At 40.7% G+C, this 17,008-nt stretch overlaps 1 protein-coding gene and 1 pseudogene across 1 annotated transcript in view; one reads left to right on the top strand and one right to left on the bottom strand.

Moving 5' to 3' along the window:
* S100Z (S100 calcium binding protein Z) overlaps positions 1-17,008 on the bottom strand; it is a 79,272-nt gene that overhangs the window by 15,915 nt on the left and 46,349 nt on the right. The gene's annotated exons all lie outside the window — the stretch shown is intronic.
* LOC119508432 lies at positions 556-11,066 on the top strand (annotated as a pseudogene).

Below are 17,008 nucleotides of genomic sequence, written 5' to 3'. Positions count from 1 at the left end.
CTAGAATGATCCTCCCTGAGTCAAAAGGTGCTATAACTGGACTGGCAAGAGTAGATGGCAAAAGGAATGAAGGACCCTCTAAGTGTGCCTTGGCCTTTTGCACACTTCTGGAACTCCATTTTGATTGCCTTGAAAGACAGGCTCCACCCTTTGTACTTATTAAAAAGTATCTGACAATTTGAAAGTGGTTCTGGAAGTTCCATCTTTCTAGCAAGTACGGGCTTCACCACTTCAAATTCTGGTTAGATAAGAACTTCTGGGAAGCCATTTAAAAAACTTTTGGCTGGGGAAAATGCCAGGCAAAACTAAATATGAAAGTGGGCCCAGTGGTCCTGCGGATTTGTCTCTTGCTTCAACAATGTTTGGACAGAACAGACCCAGAGACTATCCTCCCCCCACCTCTTCAGCCTCGGACCACTCTCCAACTGCCTGTCCAGTTGCAATGACCACCCTCTGCTTCCTGGACCACCTAACACTGTTTTTTTGTTTGTTTATTTTTTTGTTTATTTTTGTTTGTTTGTTTGTTTGTCATTAGCTCTTTATTGTTGACCAACCATGAGCTCCTAGATCAGTCAGAATTATTTCACTGAAGTGGAGGCCTCCATCAACCGCCTGGTCAACCTGCATCTGCAGGCCTCCTACACCTACCTCTCTCTGGGCTTCTATTTTGCCCATGATGATGTGGCCCTGAAGAGTGCTGGACAGCTTCTTCTGCAAGTTGGCAAAGGAGAAGTGCAAGTGTGCCAAGTGTCAGTTGAAGAAGCAACACCAGCGCAGTGGCTGGCCCTCTTCCAGGACATGCAGAAGCTGCCCCAAGATGAGTGGGGTAAAACCCTGGATGCCATAGAAGCTGCCACGGCCCTGGAGAAGAACCTGATCCAGGCCCTTTTGCATCTGCATGCCCTAGGTTCTACCACACACACACACACACACACACACACACACACACACACACAGACCCTCATCTCTATGACTCCCTGGAGAGCTGGTTCCCAGATGAGGAGGTGAAATTTATCAAGAAGGTGGGCAGCCACCTGACCAACCCCTGCTGGCTGACTGGCTCACAGGCTGGAGTGGGCAAGTATCTCCTTGAAAGGCTCATGCTCAAGCACAACGAGGAGCCTGCAGAGCCCAAAAGCCTTTGGGGTCCCCACAACGTATCCCTGGCAACCAGGTTTCTGCCTGAGCCCCTCCTTTCAGCCAGGAAGCATTTTTTTTTTTATTTGAACTCAGAGTTTTTAATAATAAATTGTTACCAGTGTAAGCTTTCCAAAGGCAAGGATATATCAATAAATAATAGTTAAATTGAGTTCCTGAGAAAGAGACTACTGTATGAAAGTATGTCAGACACTGTAGGTACAAAGAGGCATCTTTTTAACCAGCCACCTGGCAGCCCTCTAACAAGCTGTGAACCAAGTGTGAACAATAAAGCTTTTGGCAGGAGAAAAAAAAAAACTAAACAGAATATGGAAAATGTCCCTAGTTGCTCATGAAGTTAAATTTTATTATTAACTATTTATACTATTTCTAAAAATTTTGGTTAAGGAAGTTCCTGTGGCAGACCCCAGGTTTAGATATGAAAAATAAGAATGGGGCAGACAAAGTAATTCGGTCAGAGAATAAAAATGTATTTGCAAAGCCCTCTTGAGGGACTGGGGGAAAATGCGGAAATATTAAACTTCCCCACCTGGGGAATTCCTGATATTCTCGCAAACATTGGGGACTACCACTGAAGTAGGCCAAGTCCTCGATCTTGGGGCTTGCCCTTATGATGCTTGTTACTGTAAAGGAGAGGCTAAGCCTACTCATAACTGTGCCGAAATGTCTCCCCCAGAGAACCTCTTTTGTTGCTCAGATGTGGCCTTTCTCTCTCTAAGCCCACTTGGCAGGTAAACTCACTGCCCTCCCCCCACATGGGACATGACTCCCAGCGGTGTAAATCTCCCAGGTAACGTGGGACATGACTCCTAGGGATGGGCTGGACCTGGCATCATGGGATTGAAAAAATCTTCTTGACCAAAAGGGGGAAGAGAAATGAAACAAAATAAAGTTTCAGTGGCTGAGACATTTCAAGTGAAGTCAAGAGGTCACTCTGGAGGTTATTCTTATGCACTATATAGATGTCTCTTTTTAGTTTTTAGTGAATTGGAATAGCTAGAAGGAAGTACCTGAAACTGTCAAACTGCAGCCCAGTAGCCTTGACTCTTGAAGACAATTGTATAACTATGTAGCTTACAAGGTATGACTGTGTAATTGTGAAAATCTTGTGACTCACACTCTCTTTATCCAGTGTATGGACAGATGAGTAGAAAACTGGGAACAAAATTTAAATGAATAATAGGGGGGATGGGGAGATGGGATGTCTTGGGTGTTCTTCTTTACTTGTATTTTTACTCTATTTTTATTTTATTTTATTTATTATTTATTGGAATAATGAAAATGTTCAAAAATTGGTTGTGGTGATGAATGAACAACTCTATGATGACACCATGAACAACTGATTGTACAGTGTGGATGATTGTAGGGTATACGAATATATCTCAATAAAACTGAATTGAAAAAAGGAAAAGAATGGGGTAGATCTGAGAAAGGCTTTATCTACAGTACAGCATCTCAGAGAAAGTATTTCTGGAGGCACAGGTTTCATTGATATATGCAAGTTCTGGAGCTACTGGGCTGTATTTGATCTTCTTCCTCATTCTCACCTTCCTGAAAGGCTCTATTCATCTGATTTCCAGGACCTCTCAATGTTGTCTTTCCTCCAACTTTGCTGACTCTTCCTCAGTGTTCCTTCCTCAGCAGGAACCTTGTCTTCTGATGTCTACCCTTTAAATGTGGGCATTCTTCATTGCTCCATGTGGTCAACCTAAGCAATCTTATCTACTCTGGTGGTTTTACCTACCTATACTTCCAACTACCAAGCTTATTTCCCCACCCATGACCTGAAACCTGGGAACCGTGAGTACACCAGCACTGTTCTATTTCCACTTGCCTTGAATCTAGACTTACAAGTTTATGTGACATGCCATTCAAAAGGTAAGTCAGGGAGGTAGCTAAGATGGTGGCATAGAGAGAAGTGGAAGCTAGTCAGTCCCCCTGGAAGAAATAATAAACAAATAGGAACAACTAGTAAATAATCTGGAATAACTGCAGGGGGACAAATGTGACCATCCACTCATCATACACCAACCAGAATTGGGAGGAATGCCTGAGATCACGGCAGTAAAAACTGTGGATCCAAGCTGGGAGTCCCCTTCCCCCATGGCCCAAACTGCAAATTGTGGCAGTGCTAGAAAGCAGCACTCTCTGAGCAAGCGAATGTAGCTCAGCTGAGCTCCAACTGGGGTTTTAATTAACAAGCATGAACTGCTCACTACAAGCTATGAATCCTCAACAAGCAGACAGAGGCTTTTGGTGACTACTGGACTTGGAGAGCTGGAGGACCTACTGGGAGGGAGGGGAAGCCCAGAGGACCGGGTGCTGTCTCTGGCCAATGGGTGAAAGTGAGGGGTCAGCAGACTGGCTCTGAAGGGGGGCTTTCTGTCCCTTTTTTGGATCAGTGGAGAAAGCCTAAGCCATTTTCAATTCCCAGCACTCAGACCCAGACAAAGGCAGAGATAGCAGAGTCAGAGGCTATTCAAATGCTAATGACCTCTCCCTAGGGGGTGTATTTTCTCTAAGAGGAAAGAGGCAGTGCCAAGCTCTACTACCCGCCTTCCATTCAGAACCAGACCCTGGAGCCTGGGGGAAAACAGCCACGGGCCACACCTCCTTACACCAGTCTGGAGTGACAGGCTGCTGGGTGCCACCTGCTAGGCAGAAAAGCACAGTGACTTGAGGCCTGACAGGGTATCTAAGATGCCCTCAGGGAGCCATGATACTATCGCCTCCTTCTAGACCTGAGCCTGTTCTGGTCTGGGAAAACCTGATTGGGGTAACCAAGGATACCAGATGCCTAGACAACAGAAAACTACAACCTACACTAAGAAAAACAAAGTTATGGCCCAGTCAGAGGAACAAACTTACACTTCAACTGAGATAGAGGAATTTAAACAACTAATACTAAATCAATTCAAAAAGTTTAGGGAAGATATGGCAAAAGAGATAAAGCACATAATGAAAACACTGGGTATACATAAGGTAGAAATCAAAAGTTCAAAAACACAACTGGCAGAATCTGTTTAAATGAAATGCACAACACAAGAGATGAAAGACACAATGGAGACATACAACAGCAGATCTCAAGAGGCAGAAGAAATCACTCAGGAACTGGAGAACAAGGCACCTGAAAGCCTACACACGAAAGAACAGATAGAGAAAAGAATGGAAAAATATGAGCAATGTCTCCAGGAACTTACGGACAAAACAAAATGCAGGAATGTACGTGTCACAGGTGTCCCAGAAGGAGAAGAGAAGGGAAAGGGGGCAGAAGCAATAATAGAGTAAATAATCAATGAAAACTTCCCATCTCTTATGAAAGATAAAAATTGCAGATCCAAGAAGTGCAGCGTACCCCAAACAGAATAGATCTGAATAGGCCTATGCCAGGGCACTTAATAATCAGATTATCAAACATCAAAGTTAAAAAGAGAATCCTGAAAGCAGCAAGAGAAAAGTGATCCATCACGTACAAAGGAAGCTTAATAAGACTGTGTGCGGATTTCTCAGCAGAAACCAGGAAGGCAAGAAGGAGATGGGATGATATATTTAAGATACTGAAAGAAAAAAACCACCAACCAAGAATCATGTATCTGGCAAAACTGCCCTTCAAATATGAGGGAAACCTTAAAATATTCTCTGACAGACAATGACAGAGTATGAACAAGATACCTGCTCATAGGAAACACTAAAGGGAGCACTACAGACAGATAGGAAAAGACAGGAGTGAAAGGTTTGGAACACAATTTTGGGAGACAGTAGCACCGCAATGTAAGTGCACTGAACAAAGATGACTGTGAGTATGGTTGAAAGAGGGAGGTTAGGAACATGTGGGACACCAGAAGGAAAGAGGAAAGATAAAGGCTGGGGCTGTATAACTCAGTGAAACCTAAGGTGCTCAACAATTGTGATAAAAGGTACAAATATGTTTTTACATGAGGGAGAACAAATGAATGTCAACATTGCAAGGTGTTAAAAATGGCATGGGGTTGGGGGAAAAATACAATCAATGCAAACTAGAGACTGTAATTAACAGAAAGATTGTATTATGTTTCCTTTAATATAACATAAGCAATATACCAAAGCTTAATGCATATTCGGGGGGGGGGATGGTGACATAGGGGAAGTGTATGGGACTCTTGGCATTGATGATGTTGTCTGACTCTTTAATCTACTTTAGTTTAATGCTATCTTTCCTTTTGTGCTCCCTAGCTGTCAAGTTTTGTTTTGTTTTATTTCTCTCTCTCTTTTTTTCTTTTTCTCTTGTCTCGCTACCGTCTTTGACTCTTCCTCCTCCTTTGTGGAAGAAATGCAGATGTCCTTAAATAGAGAGTGGTGATTGTGCTAAATTCATAAATATGTGACTATCCAGGGAACCATCAGTTGTTTGCTTAGGACGGAATGTATGGTGTGTGAACAAAACCATCTTTTAAAAAATGAGTTGATGAAGAAACATTGAGGGCACTATATTGAGTGAAATAAGACAGACACGTAAGGACAAATATTGCAGGGTCTCACTGATATGAACTAATTATAATATGTAAACTCATAGACATGAAATATAAGTTAACAGGATACACAACGAGGCTAAAGAATGGGGAGTGGTTGCTTATTATAAGCAGAATGTTCAACTAGGGTGAACTTAAACATTTGGAAATGGACAGAGGTGATGGTAGCATGTTGTGAGAATAACTAACAGTGATGAATGGTGTGTGAATGTGGTGGAAAGGGTAAGCTCACAGTCACGTATGTTACCAGAAGGAAAGTTGGAGGTTAAAAGATGGGAATGTATAAAACAGTGAATCTTGTGGTGGACAATGTCTGTGATTATCTGTACAAATATTAGAAATCTCTCTCATGAACTAGAACAAATGTATGACACTATAACTAGAAGTTAATAATAGAGGAGCATATAGGAAAAGAATGTACATATTGCAAACCATGTACTACAGTTAGTGGTATTTTAACATTCTTTCATCAACAGTAACAAATGTACTATACCAAAACTATGAATCAATAATGGAGGGGGGATGCTTAGGGGTATGGGAGGATTTGAGCTTCCTTTTTTTGGGTGTCTTTATTTCTTTTCTGGAGTAATGAAAATGTTCTAAAAATTGAAAAAAAAAAAGGGTAAGTCAGTGCTTTTCATGGCACAACTATTCGTCTATCTCACTTTTTATACTTACAATTCCAGGAGGAGAAATTATATTGTTTGTGACTGTTATTGCTTTCTTTGCACTTAAATTAGTTATGGGCTGTTCTGTTTTTCAAAAGAAATAGAATAATGAGCTAAAAGTAGTTTAAACTTAATAAAGATATTTGTTATCTTACACCATAAGAGGGATTACAGGGTTGGTTTTTGTCTCAACAATGTCATCAAGGACCCAAGATCTTCTATACTGCCTCTTCACAATCTGCCTCCTGGCTTTCATTCCTAATTTTGTCCCTTGAGGGTCAGAAGATGGCTGCTGCAAGTCCAGGCATCACATCCTTGGACCATCATGTCCAAAGGAATGGAGGACAGTTGCTCCTTCAAGCCATCTTTATTTTCTTTTTTATGTTTTTTTTTTAATCAGGTAGGAAAGCCTTTACCAGATACTACAGTAGACATTTCCTCATGAGTAGCCCAGATAGGGTCACTGGCCATGCCCTGGGTAGGAAAGGCTGGGAAAGAGTATCTGGCATTTTGAATCTGTACAGTGTGAAGCAATCCCTGCCAGCTAGGGAGAATGAGGTTGAGAATGAGAGAGAAATGGCTGTAGGCAGGCAAACAGCAGCTTCTGCCACATGGATGAAAATGAATAAATTCATACAGATAGCCCCCCAAGCCCATTCTTGCTGCCCATAGTGAACCTACACCAATGTACCTTATAAGCTTCTTTTCCTGTCTCCACTAAGACAAATCATGAGATTACCTATTGTTCTCTATTCCCACTGCAAAACATACTACTGATGCCCAAAGCACAATCAACATGTGTGGTGAGTAGCATGTCTGCTCACTTCTGCTCTCATCAGCTGAGTTACATGCTTACCAAGAGTCAGAGTAATGTTTGCTCCCAAATGTCTATGCCAGTTATATGTAGTATTATAATTACATAATTCAAGTGTCATATAAACCTATAAAATATTAGTGTTGAAAGACAGTCCTATAAAAAATAATTTGAATACTTTGAAAAGAGTCAATAAAAGTAAACTGCTAAAAAATGATATACTAGGCATGGGTAGGGCAAGTAAAAGTGTGGGGGAAACGATAAAAACCTGTAAGAGTTTTGTGCTTAGATTCATTTCCAGGCTATTTAAATTCTCACTTCACATTAACAAACTGAGAACAGAAATGGCAGACAATGCATTGTGAATGCAATTTATGCAGGGAGGGCAATGTTGGACACCAGACAACAAACATATTCATAAGAAAAGGCCTTGGCCCTACTTTAGAAGGTTGGAGAACACATGTACGGATATATGTTTTAAGTTAAATAATTTAATGCTTTCCTACTTTAACAGACTTTTTCTTTGTTACCTGACCACATCATGTCCAGTCATATCAGACAACTCTCTTTTTGTCCTGCCAAGAGAATCAGCATCTGTAGGGATGATCTCTTGAAGGAACAGGCAAAATTTTCCATTAGAAAAATATATGTATGTGCTCCCTCACACCCATCCTTCTTTTAAACTTGTTTCTTAAGAATCTGATGGCACTTCTGTATGAACTTGATACATGTATTGCTGCAGAAAACAGAAAGACAAGCATTTTATGATGTACAGAAAATACAGTAATACTACCTTGATTTTAGAGTACCCTGAGCAGACTGTCATGCTCTTCTATTATTGCTTATAAGAGGGCTATAGATCAATTAATCAAAGCTAAAGATATTTTTGGTAAATGTATCCCAAACTCTTCAATGTTTTATAAATGATTAATTTAAAAACAACTTTGTTATTGCATTTCATGCATAGTGTGTCTTATTGAGTGTAAAGCACTATTTAACCAAAAGATGTTTGGTTGAGGGCTTCCTTCCCATCCATCATTTTTTTAGGATAAGGCAGGGGGCTGGTTATAATTGTCTGCCTTAATTTTCTAGGCTAAAATCATGTGGCCATATTATTCAGGGAAAACTTTGGGGTCTCAAAGTCCATTCAGTGTAAAATGGTGTGAATTCACAATAACTTCCTGGAGAATGTCTTAGCCCTGCCCTTGGATATGCCCTTAGCTCACTTCCAGCTAGTGGTGAGATGACTTCAGTGGGCCTGTAGCTTTCACAGCAGTGGTCCTTCAGCCCTGTTGTCCATTAGAACTACCAGAACCTTCTTTGACAAACATTGCTACCCTAAATCATTCACTAAGTGTGCTGGTTTGAACGTATTATGTCCCCCAAAACGCCATTATCTTTGATGTAATCTTGTTGGCAGATGTATCAGTGTTGATTAAATTGTAACTCTTTGAATGTTTCCATGGAGATGCACCCCACCCAACTGTGGGTGATGACTTTGACTGGATATTTCCATGGAGGTGATACCCCATGCATTCAGGGTGGGTCTAAATTAAATCACTGGAGCCATATAAATGAGCTGACAAACAGAAGGTACTCAGTGCAGCTGTGAGTGACGTTTTGAAGAGGAGCTACAGCCAAGAGGGATGCTTTGAAGAATGCACAGAAACTGAGAGAGTAGCTGCAGATGAGAGACAGTTTGAAGACGGCTGTTGAAAGCAGACTCTTACTCCAAAGAAGCTAAGAGAGGACAAAACACCCCAAGAGCAACTAAGAGTGACATTTTTGAGGAACTACAGCCTAGAGAGGAATGTCGTGGGAGAAAGCCATTTTGAAACCAGAACTTTGGAGCAGACACCAGCCAGGTGCCTTCCCAGCTAACAGAGATTTTCCGGACACCATTGGCCATCCTCCAGTGAAGGTACCCTTTGTTGATGGACACTTTATGGCCTTAAGACTGTAACCGTGTAACCAAATAAACCCCCTTTTATAAAAGCCAATCCATCTCTGGTGTTTTGCATTCCGGCAGCATTAGCAAACTAGAACACTAAGAAAATCAGTATCTATGGGGAGGAAGATGGTATTTGGAACAGTCCATCCATTTCTCCAGATTTTCTAAAAGTATCCCTGTATTAGGCCAGATCAATGGAGAATTATACTCCTGAACAATATCAAACTGCCCTCCCCTAGAATTGCTGAAGCTGTTGTGCACTGGGGAAATGCTTCTTGGCTATGCTGAGGGAAGCTGCTAGAATCAAACTTATATCTACTCTGGAGATACTGTTGGAACATATCTTCCCCTCTCTATGAAGACTCTCAGGAGAAAGTTCTGTCTTGTCTTTGTGTTGGTAAGAGTCCTGTCGTGTCTATGCAATTGTCTTATGGGCACGATATTGTCTTATGAAGGGAAGGCAATGTTGGATGCCAAACAACAGGCTGGTAATGTGTCTTCTTTTTCTTTGGCTGCTACAAGGCCTAGAGTCAAGTCTATGGCTCATTTAGACCAAACGTACATATATATTTATTTATTTATTTTACCAGATGTTGTGAACTCAAATATCTACAGCAGGGATTATGTTCAAATTATTTAGCAACAGATACAACAAAGGTACGAATCAGAACAGACAATGGTTGTAAATAACAGGCATCAGCCTTCCTCTATGGGCCAGGCAACTAGTGCCTGCAGGCAAAGTAGACCAGGAATAAGAAAAATGGTTGGGCTTTCATGATTTATTTTTGTTTTATTGCATCTGATAGAGATGATAGTTCAGAGAAATAGTCCATGATGACACATAGGACTGATACTCCTCCTCAGGGTTGGGGAGACAATAGGGATGGGAGGGGACTGTGGTGAACTGAAGGTCCATGCCCTCTAAGAAGGGGTGGCTGCTCCTCCAATTCAGTTTATTTGTTGCCATGTGAGAATATGGTTCAGAGCTCCCCAGTCTTCCCATTTTTTAGAAAAGTCAGAATCCTAATTTTACAAGAACTCCTGGATTTTTAAAGACTGTAACAATAAAAAACCACACACACACCACACACAAACACACACACAACCCCAACACAAACAAACATAAAACTAGAGTTAGTTTAATCTAACCATATTGTGACTTCTGCTTTCTGCTCTGCATTTTGTATTAACCTCACTCCTCCGTTTTACATTCATCTTTGTTTTTCTTTCTTCTTTCTCATCTACTTAATTTTTAACATCTTACTTCATTTTATGTATCCTTATACATCACTTTAAGTCCTCCCAAAAATAGAGCAGAGTATTCATAAATAAATTGATTACAGGACAGCTCCACTCTGATATCCCACTGGTAACTCCAACTCCTAGTCCCACCGAACGAAATTTATCATTTTCACTCTTTCCTCCCTCAGACCTCTGCCCCAGACCTGATCCTCCTTTGTTTGCTCTCTCAACCAACAGTAAAACCCCTCTTCACCCACTTGCATGAGCTAGAAACTTGAGTGTAATGCTCCTGCATCTCTCAGTCCCTCCTCTTCAAGCCTGGCACCACTGTCCTAGTTCAGGCTCTCATCATTTCTGGCCTGAGATCCCTACTCGCCTCCTGTGCCCAATTTACTCCTCTTCAAAATCAGCTTCTCACAGTTGCCAGAATGCTCCTCCCTACCCTGACCTGCTGAGAGTCCCCACAATCCACAGGCGATGTCTAAGCGCTGTGATGTGCTCCAGCCCATCTTATCTGCTCACGTCTGTGCCTCCCACTCAGCACACTTGTGCTGTGTCACACAGTTACTCAGCCAAGGCGGGCATCTGTCTTCCAAGGAAGACTCTCTGACGCCCCTCAGCTCCCGGGAACACTCAACAAGCCCTGCTTCGTGCTCTCACGTCACCTCATGCTGTCCTTTCCACCCCCACCCCCACCCCCCACGGAGTGGATTAAACAAGAATAATAGCTAAATTAATTAGCATGTACTTTGTGCCAAGCACCATTCTAGGCAGTTTGAATGTATTAATTCTTTTTGTTCTCAAAAATCCCAAGAGGAATAATTAGCCCTGTTTTGTAGATCATTATGCTGACGCACAGAGAGCTTAGGTGACCTCAAGATCACATGCTTTGGTGGAGCAAGGATTCAAACCCAGAAATACTTGTTCTTAACCACCAGAAGGAGCTAGTGCAGGAGTTTTCCATCCCAAGCAGATTCTTAACCAGTCTCAGTGCCTCTCTCCCTGTTGCTTTTACTGGGAGATTTATGGGCTATAAATCATAAATTTAAGCTCTTCCTGCTTTCATTCCTGATAAGAAACAAACCTGCCTGCAGCAAATGGAATCTGAACTGCTCACAGCCACAGGCTCTTTCCTCAGACTTCTCACTGCTTACAGCCAGGGCTCCCATTACCCTTGCTCTTTGGAGGATAAAGTACTAATACTCTTTGCTCCCTGAAAGCAAGATAAGAGCCTCTTTACCTCATTTCCCCAGAAGGCAGTTTTAAGGTAAAAAGGTCTTTTTGTGGAAGATTCTTGTTTCTAAATCTAACAGTGTTGCCATGGGGCTTTCTTTCTAAAAGGTGTCCTTATCTTGGCTACAAAGCTACAGAGGGAGAGAGAGAGAGAGAGAGAGAGAGAGAAAGAGAGAAAGAGAGATCGAGAAACCAGCCCGATGAGAGCTTGGAGCCCTGATGTTCTGGTGAGCTACTTTCACTTGTCCCCTCCTCACCCAGTTGTTTAATCAACTGGCTTTTTGTGACCATCTTGGCTTCCTGCTTGACCTTCACTCCACCTTGAGAAGCTGAAGTTTCATGTTCCTGTCAGGCCTAAGGACCCAGAAGGAGCTTCAAGTGGATGAGGCTTGACCTCCCTAGGTCTACTCAGGGGATTTAACTTAATTTTGCTCACCTTCTCAGATGCCAGTTTAAGACCATTCCAAGAAGAAACAATAATAATTCATGCTCCTTTTGCTCAGACTGGCCATCAGCCCTGGGCCTGAGAATGACCCATGGCCAAGAGAACCACTATTCAAAAGAAAAGGGCAGAAGCAGATTAAGAAATGTCCAACAGACAACAGTATCTTCAAAGAAAGAACTCAAGGATAGGTTCTGGAGACTGAGACGTCACTCTTTCTAAAACAACTCTTTGATCCCACCTGAAAAAGAAAATTGAGAAGATCCAAACTGTAAAATTATAGAATGATGGACATTCTGGGGAGGTTAGAATGAATCTGTAGGAGCAGAAGGCACATGTTAAATAGTGCTGCCAGTTCCATGTGATGCATTTCTCTAGGGTAGAACTCCAGCCAGGTATTCAGATCTCCTGTTCTGCCCCGTCCATGGTAGTTTACATCGCCACAAGACAGCCAACACATTCAAGATCAATATGAAAAAAATGTTAGTATTCCTGGCTGCTCCCCATGAATGCTAAATTGGTCAACAGAGCCTTTTAATTTCCTATGGTATGCTTTTGAAATTCCCAGTACCAGAAGCAATCAGCAAAATCCAGACTGGGAAAATCTAGAGACAGACAACCTGGTTTCTCCAACAAATAAATCACAAGGAAAAAAAAAAAAGATAAATTAGGAAACTTAAAATATAAAAAACCAATTGCAATGTGTGATGCTTATTTGTATCCTAAATTTTTTAAAAACTAAAAGAGAAACCACTTATAACATTTGAGATAATGAAATTTGAACACAGCCAGAATGTTTAATATGATGACTTTTTGTAAAGGTCTGATTTTTAAATTCCATATCTTTCAGAGTCACAAATATTTACAAATGAAATAATACAATTTCTGGGATTTGTTTCAGGATAATACAGGGAATAAGGATGGTGTAGAAATGACCAAGGGTTGATTTGATGGTTGTTGGGCTGCATGATGGGTTCATGGAAGTTTGTTACAACATTCTGCCTACTTCTGTGGGGGACAAAATTCTACATAATAAAGTTTTTTTTAATCATGTAGTAAAATTTATTGTGTAATAATGTGGGGTTTTTTGTTAGAGAAGTTTTGCAGAACAATCATGCATAAAATACAGGATTCCCATATACCACCCTACTATAAACACCTTGCATTGATGTGGTACATTTGCTACAATTGATGAAAATACATTTTCATAATTGTACTATTAGATGTAGTCATGGTTTAACTTAGCATTCACTGTGTAGTTCAGTTCCATGGATTTTTTAAAAAAAAATTTTATTCTGTTACCATATATATAACCTAACATTTCTGCTTTTAACCACATTTTGTTATAAATTTCAGTGCTGTAAATTACATTCACGATATTTTGCTATTACCACCATCCATTACCAAAAACATTTCCATGGTTCCACATAGGAACTCTGTACATATTAAGCCTCAACTTCCCATTCCTTATCCCCACCCCATCCCCTGGTAACCTATATTCTAGATTCTGACTCTATGAGTTTTCTTATTCTAATTATCTCAAATCAGCAAGATCATACAATATTTGTCCCTGTGAGTCTGGCTTATTTCACTCAACATGACCTCAGGGTTCATCCAGGTAGTTGCGTGTTTCAGAACTTCATTCCTTTTTTATGGCTGAATATCCATTGTATGTATATGTCATATTTGTTTCTCCACTCATCTGTTGCTAGGCATACTTGGGTTACTTCCACCTTTTGACAATGCAGCTTTCAATTCTTTTGGGCATATACCTAGTGGAGGGATTGCCGGGTCATATATGGGAATTCTACCCTTAACTTGCTGAAGAGCTGCCAAACTGTCTTCCATGGTGGCTGCACAATTTTACATTGCCACCAGCAATGAATGAGTGTTCCTATTATTTCTCTGCACATAATAAAGATTTTTAAAATAAGAATTCCAGTCATAATTAATAGAAACTATCATTGGATAAATACCATAATTTCCCTCCCTACTCCGCAGTTTTTTAAACCATAAAATCTGATAAATTAATTATATTTTTAGTAGTCTCCCATCTAAACAAATTGGTTACAGGGAAAACCAGTCTTTCACCATAGTGAACCACACACAATCCTCTCCAAATACCCAGGTGGCTTCTTTAAGAGCTTGACTAAGACTGCTTCCTCAGGATTAGGTAATTAAATCTACCCAGTGCTACAGAGAAGCTATAATTAAAGCCTTTTCATAGACTTAAGTCATTGTCACCTCAGGCTACATGGTGAAACCAGGGTGAAGAACCTTGGAACCCTGGACCTGAGCAAAATATCAGAAATTTTGAGAATTAATCATTTGTCTGCAGGTGAGCTGGCCGGAACCCAGGGCTCAGACTCTGAGCTCTTAGGTACCATTGTAGTGGTTGCAATCATGCCCTCATGTTCTCCACAAAAGAATGATAAAGAACTTTTTGGAACAAAGGACATGCCAAATGGAACAGGAGTTTTCTGCAGTCTATCTAAAGAACACCTTAGCTTTCCTTTCAGAGTCAATACAGAGAAATGGGACCAAATTCCCCAGTGCCAGCACCTTTCAAATGTCACCCTCTGCCTTAACAATGAGAACTGGCAGGGGGGAAATATACTTGACATACAAAGTAAATGAAGGAAGAAAGACAAATCTTCATTTCTTCCAAGATGTTCACAGGTCTGCATGATCATCACACTCAAGATTTGTGAAGTCAGATTGGCAAATATCAGGAGGGCAATTTACCATTATCCCAATTACATATACATATATATTTTGATCCAGAAATTCTACTTCTAGAAATCCAGTGCACCCCAAAACATTGACACCATCAGTTTTTTTCCTCTCTGCTGAATTAATTTTCAGTATATAAACATTAAAATCACTCCCATTGCTTTTCTTGACCCCACATTCCTCTGCTCCTTTTCACAATTAAACTTGCAGTATAGGGTTATCTATTGTGCACTGGGTGTACTGCCTTATATCTCATTCTTTCTTGAACACGCCGTTCTGGCTTCCTATCCCCACCACACCACAGAGACTAGTGCTCCTGTCATGGTCACCAATGTCTTCCATGTTGTAAGATCCAATGGTCTCATCTCTGTTTTTACCTCACCTGGACTTTCAGTAATATTTGGTATGATTGACCACTCTCTGCTTTACACCCTAGGCTTTTCTGACATTCTCTGGGCTTTCTTCCTGCTCCAGTGTCCTGTCCTTCTCAGTTGCTTTTACTTTCTCCTCCTCTGCTCAAAAGGATTTAAGGGCCAAAGGTCTCTGTCCTAAGCTCCCTTCTCTTCATCTATATCTTCTTTTCAAGGTCATCTCATCAGGTCTTTTGCTTAAATGCTAGTGATAGAGCAAAGGCTCAAATCTGTATCTCTAGCCCTAACTAGTGTTAAAAATAAAAAATTTACACTCAGAAATCCAAATAACCTACTTTACAGTTTTACTTGGATGTCTAACAGGCATCACCAAGTCAAGATGCCATGGCCAAACCAGAACTTTTTATTTTTGACCTCAAAACTTGAACATTCCTATTTCATCATTATCCAAGCAAAAGATTGTAGGTATGATGTTTGATTCCTCTTTCCTTCACATTTGTTGACTCTACCTCCAAAACATAGCCTGAATTTGTTTCCTTCTCTTCATCTCTGCTACCATCATCCTAATTCAAGTCAACTTGAATTAGTCCAGTTGCTTGGACTACTAGAATTTCCTACTAACTGGTCTCCTTTCTTACCCTCTTGACTTTCTTTAATCCATATTTTACATAGTAGCCAGTGACTTGTTGAATTGCCAGTAAAGCAACCCAATGGCAGCTGATCTAGAATGAAAGGCAAGCTCTTCACTCACTTCAAATCTATTCAAGTATCCCTTCAATTACCCAACACCTGCCTACCTCTCCATTACTTGCCTCATTCTCTTCTCCCCCTCACTCATTCCCATAGGTCCTTGCTTGGGATCTTCCCTTGGCTAGTTATTTCTTGTCTTTTAGATTACAACTGAAATTTCACTTCCTTAGAAACCTTCCCTGACCCTCCAATATAAAATTCTCCCCTAGTCACAATCACAGACTCTCTCTTAGAATTTATTGCTAGTAGATATTTTTCATGTTTTAGATAGTAAACTCCATAAACAGGGTTCTTGTCTGCAGTTTTCCTCAGTGCCTAGAACATGGCACATAGTACATAGTGAATGAATATTGAATGAAAAAGTTTGTAAAGATATATAAAGATATTCACTCAAGTATTCCTTGCATAGCAATACAAGTAAAGCAAAAACCTGGAAATAACCTAAAAGCTAAAGGATTACTTAAATTATGGTACATCCTGTTGATGGATACAGCCATTTAAAGTAATGATGCCAACCTATAAAAACTGATACAGAAATCATATCCAAGATATGTTCATAAATGTAATGTGGTAGCCAGTCTCCAAGAGGATTCTCAATGATTTCACTTCATGGTATTTATACTCTTACATAATGTCACCTCCCAAAATGACTTGGAGCTATTGTATTACCAATAGAATACAGCAGAGGTGATGGTGTGTGACTTGAGGCTAGGTTATAAAAGCACTGCAGCTCTCCCCTTGTTCTCTTGGGTCACTTGTTTTGGGGGAAGCCAGCTTCCCGTGTTATAAGGTCACTCAAGTAGCCTTTTAGAGAGACACACATGAAGAGGAACATGGTGAGCCTCCTGCTGATAACCGGTACCAACTTGCCAGCCACACTGGAAGTGGATCCTCCAACCCCAGTCAAGCCCTCAAATGATTGTAACCTCATAAGACACAGCGCCCAAACCATCCAGCTCCTAAATTCCTGACCCAGAGGAACTGTGTGAGTCCATACATGGTCATTGTTGTTTTAAGCAGAGTTTCAAGGTAATTTAATTGCACATATAACTAATACAGTGTAGTCCCCACTTTTTTTGTTTTTAATAATCATATAGGTATGTCTGCATGTACCTACATAGAAATTATCTCCAAGGGC

Source organism: Choloepus didactylus, chromosome 13 (genome assembly GCF_015220235.1).
Source record: "Choloepus didactylus isolate mChoDid1 chromosome 13, mChoDid1.pri, whole genome shotgun sequence".
NCBI lineage: Eukaryota > Metazoa > Chordata > Mammalia > Pilosa > Megalonychidae > Choloepus > Choloepus didactylus.
The sequence above is the reverse complement of the archived record's forward strand: the minus strand, read 5'-3'. Positions and strand labels throughout refer to the sequence as shown.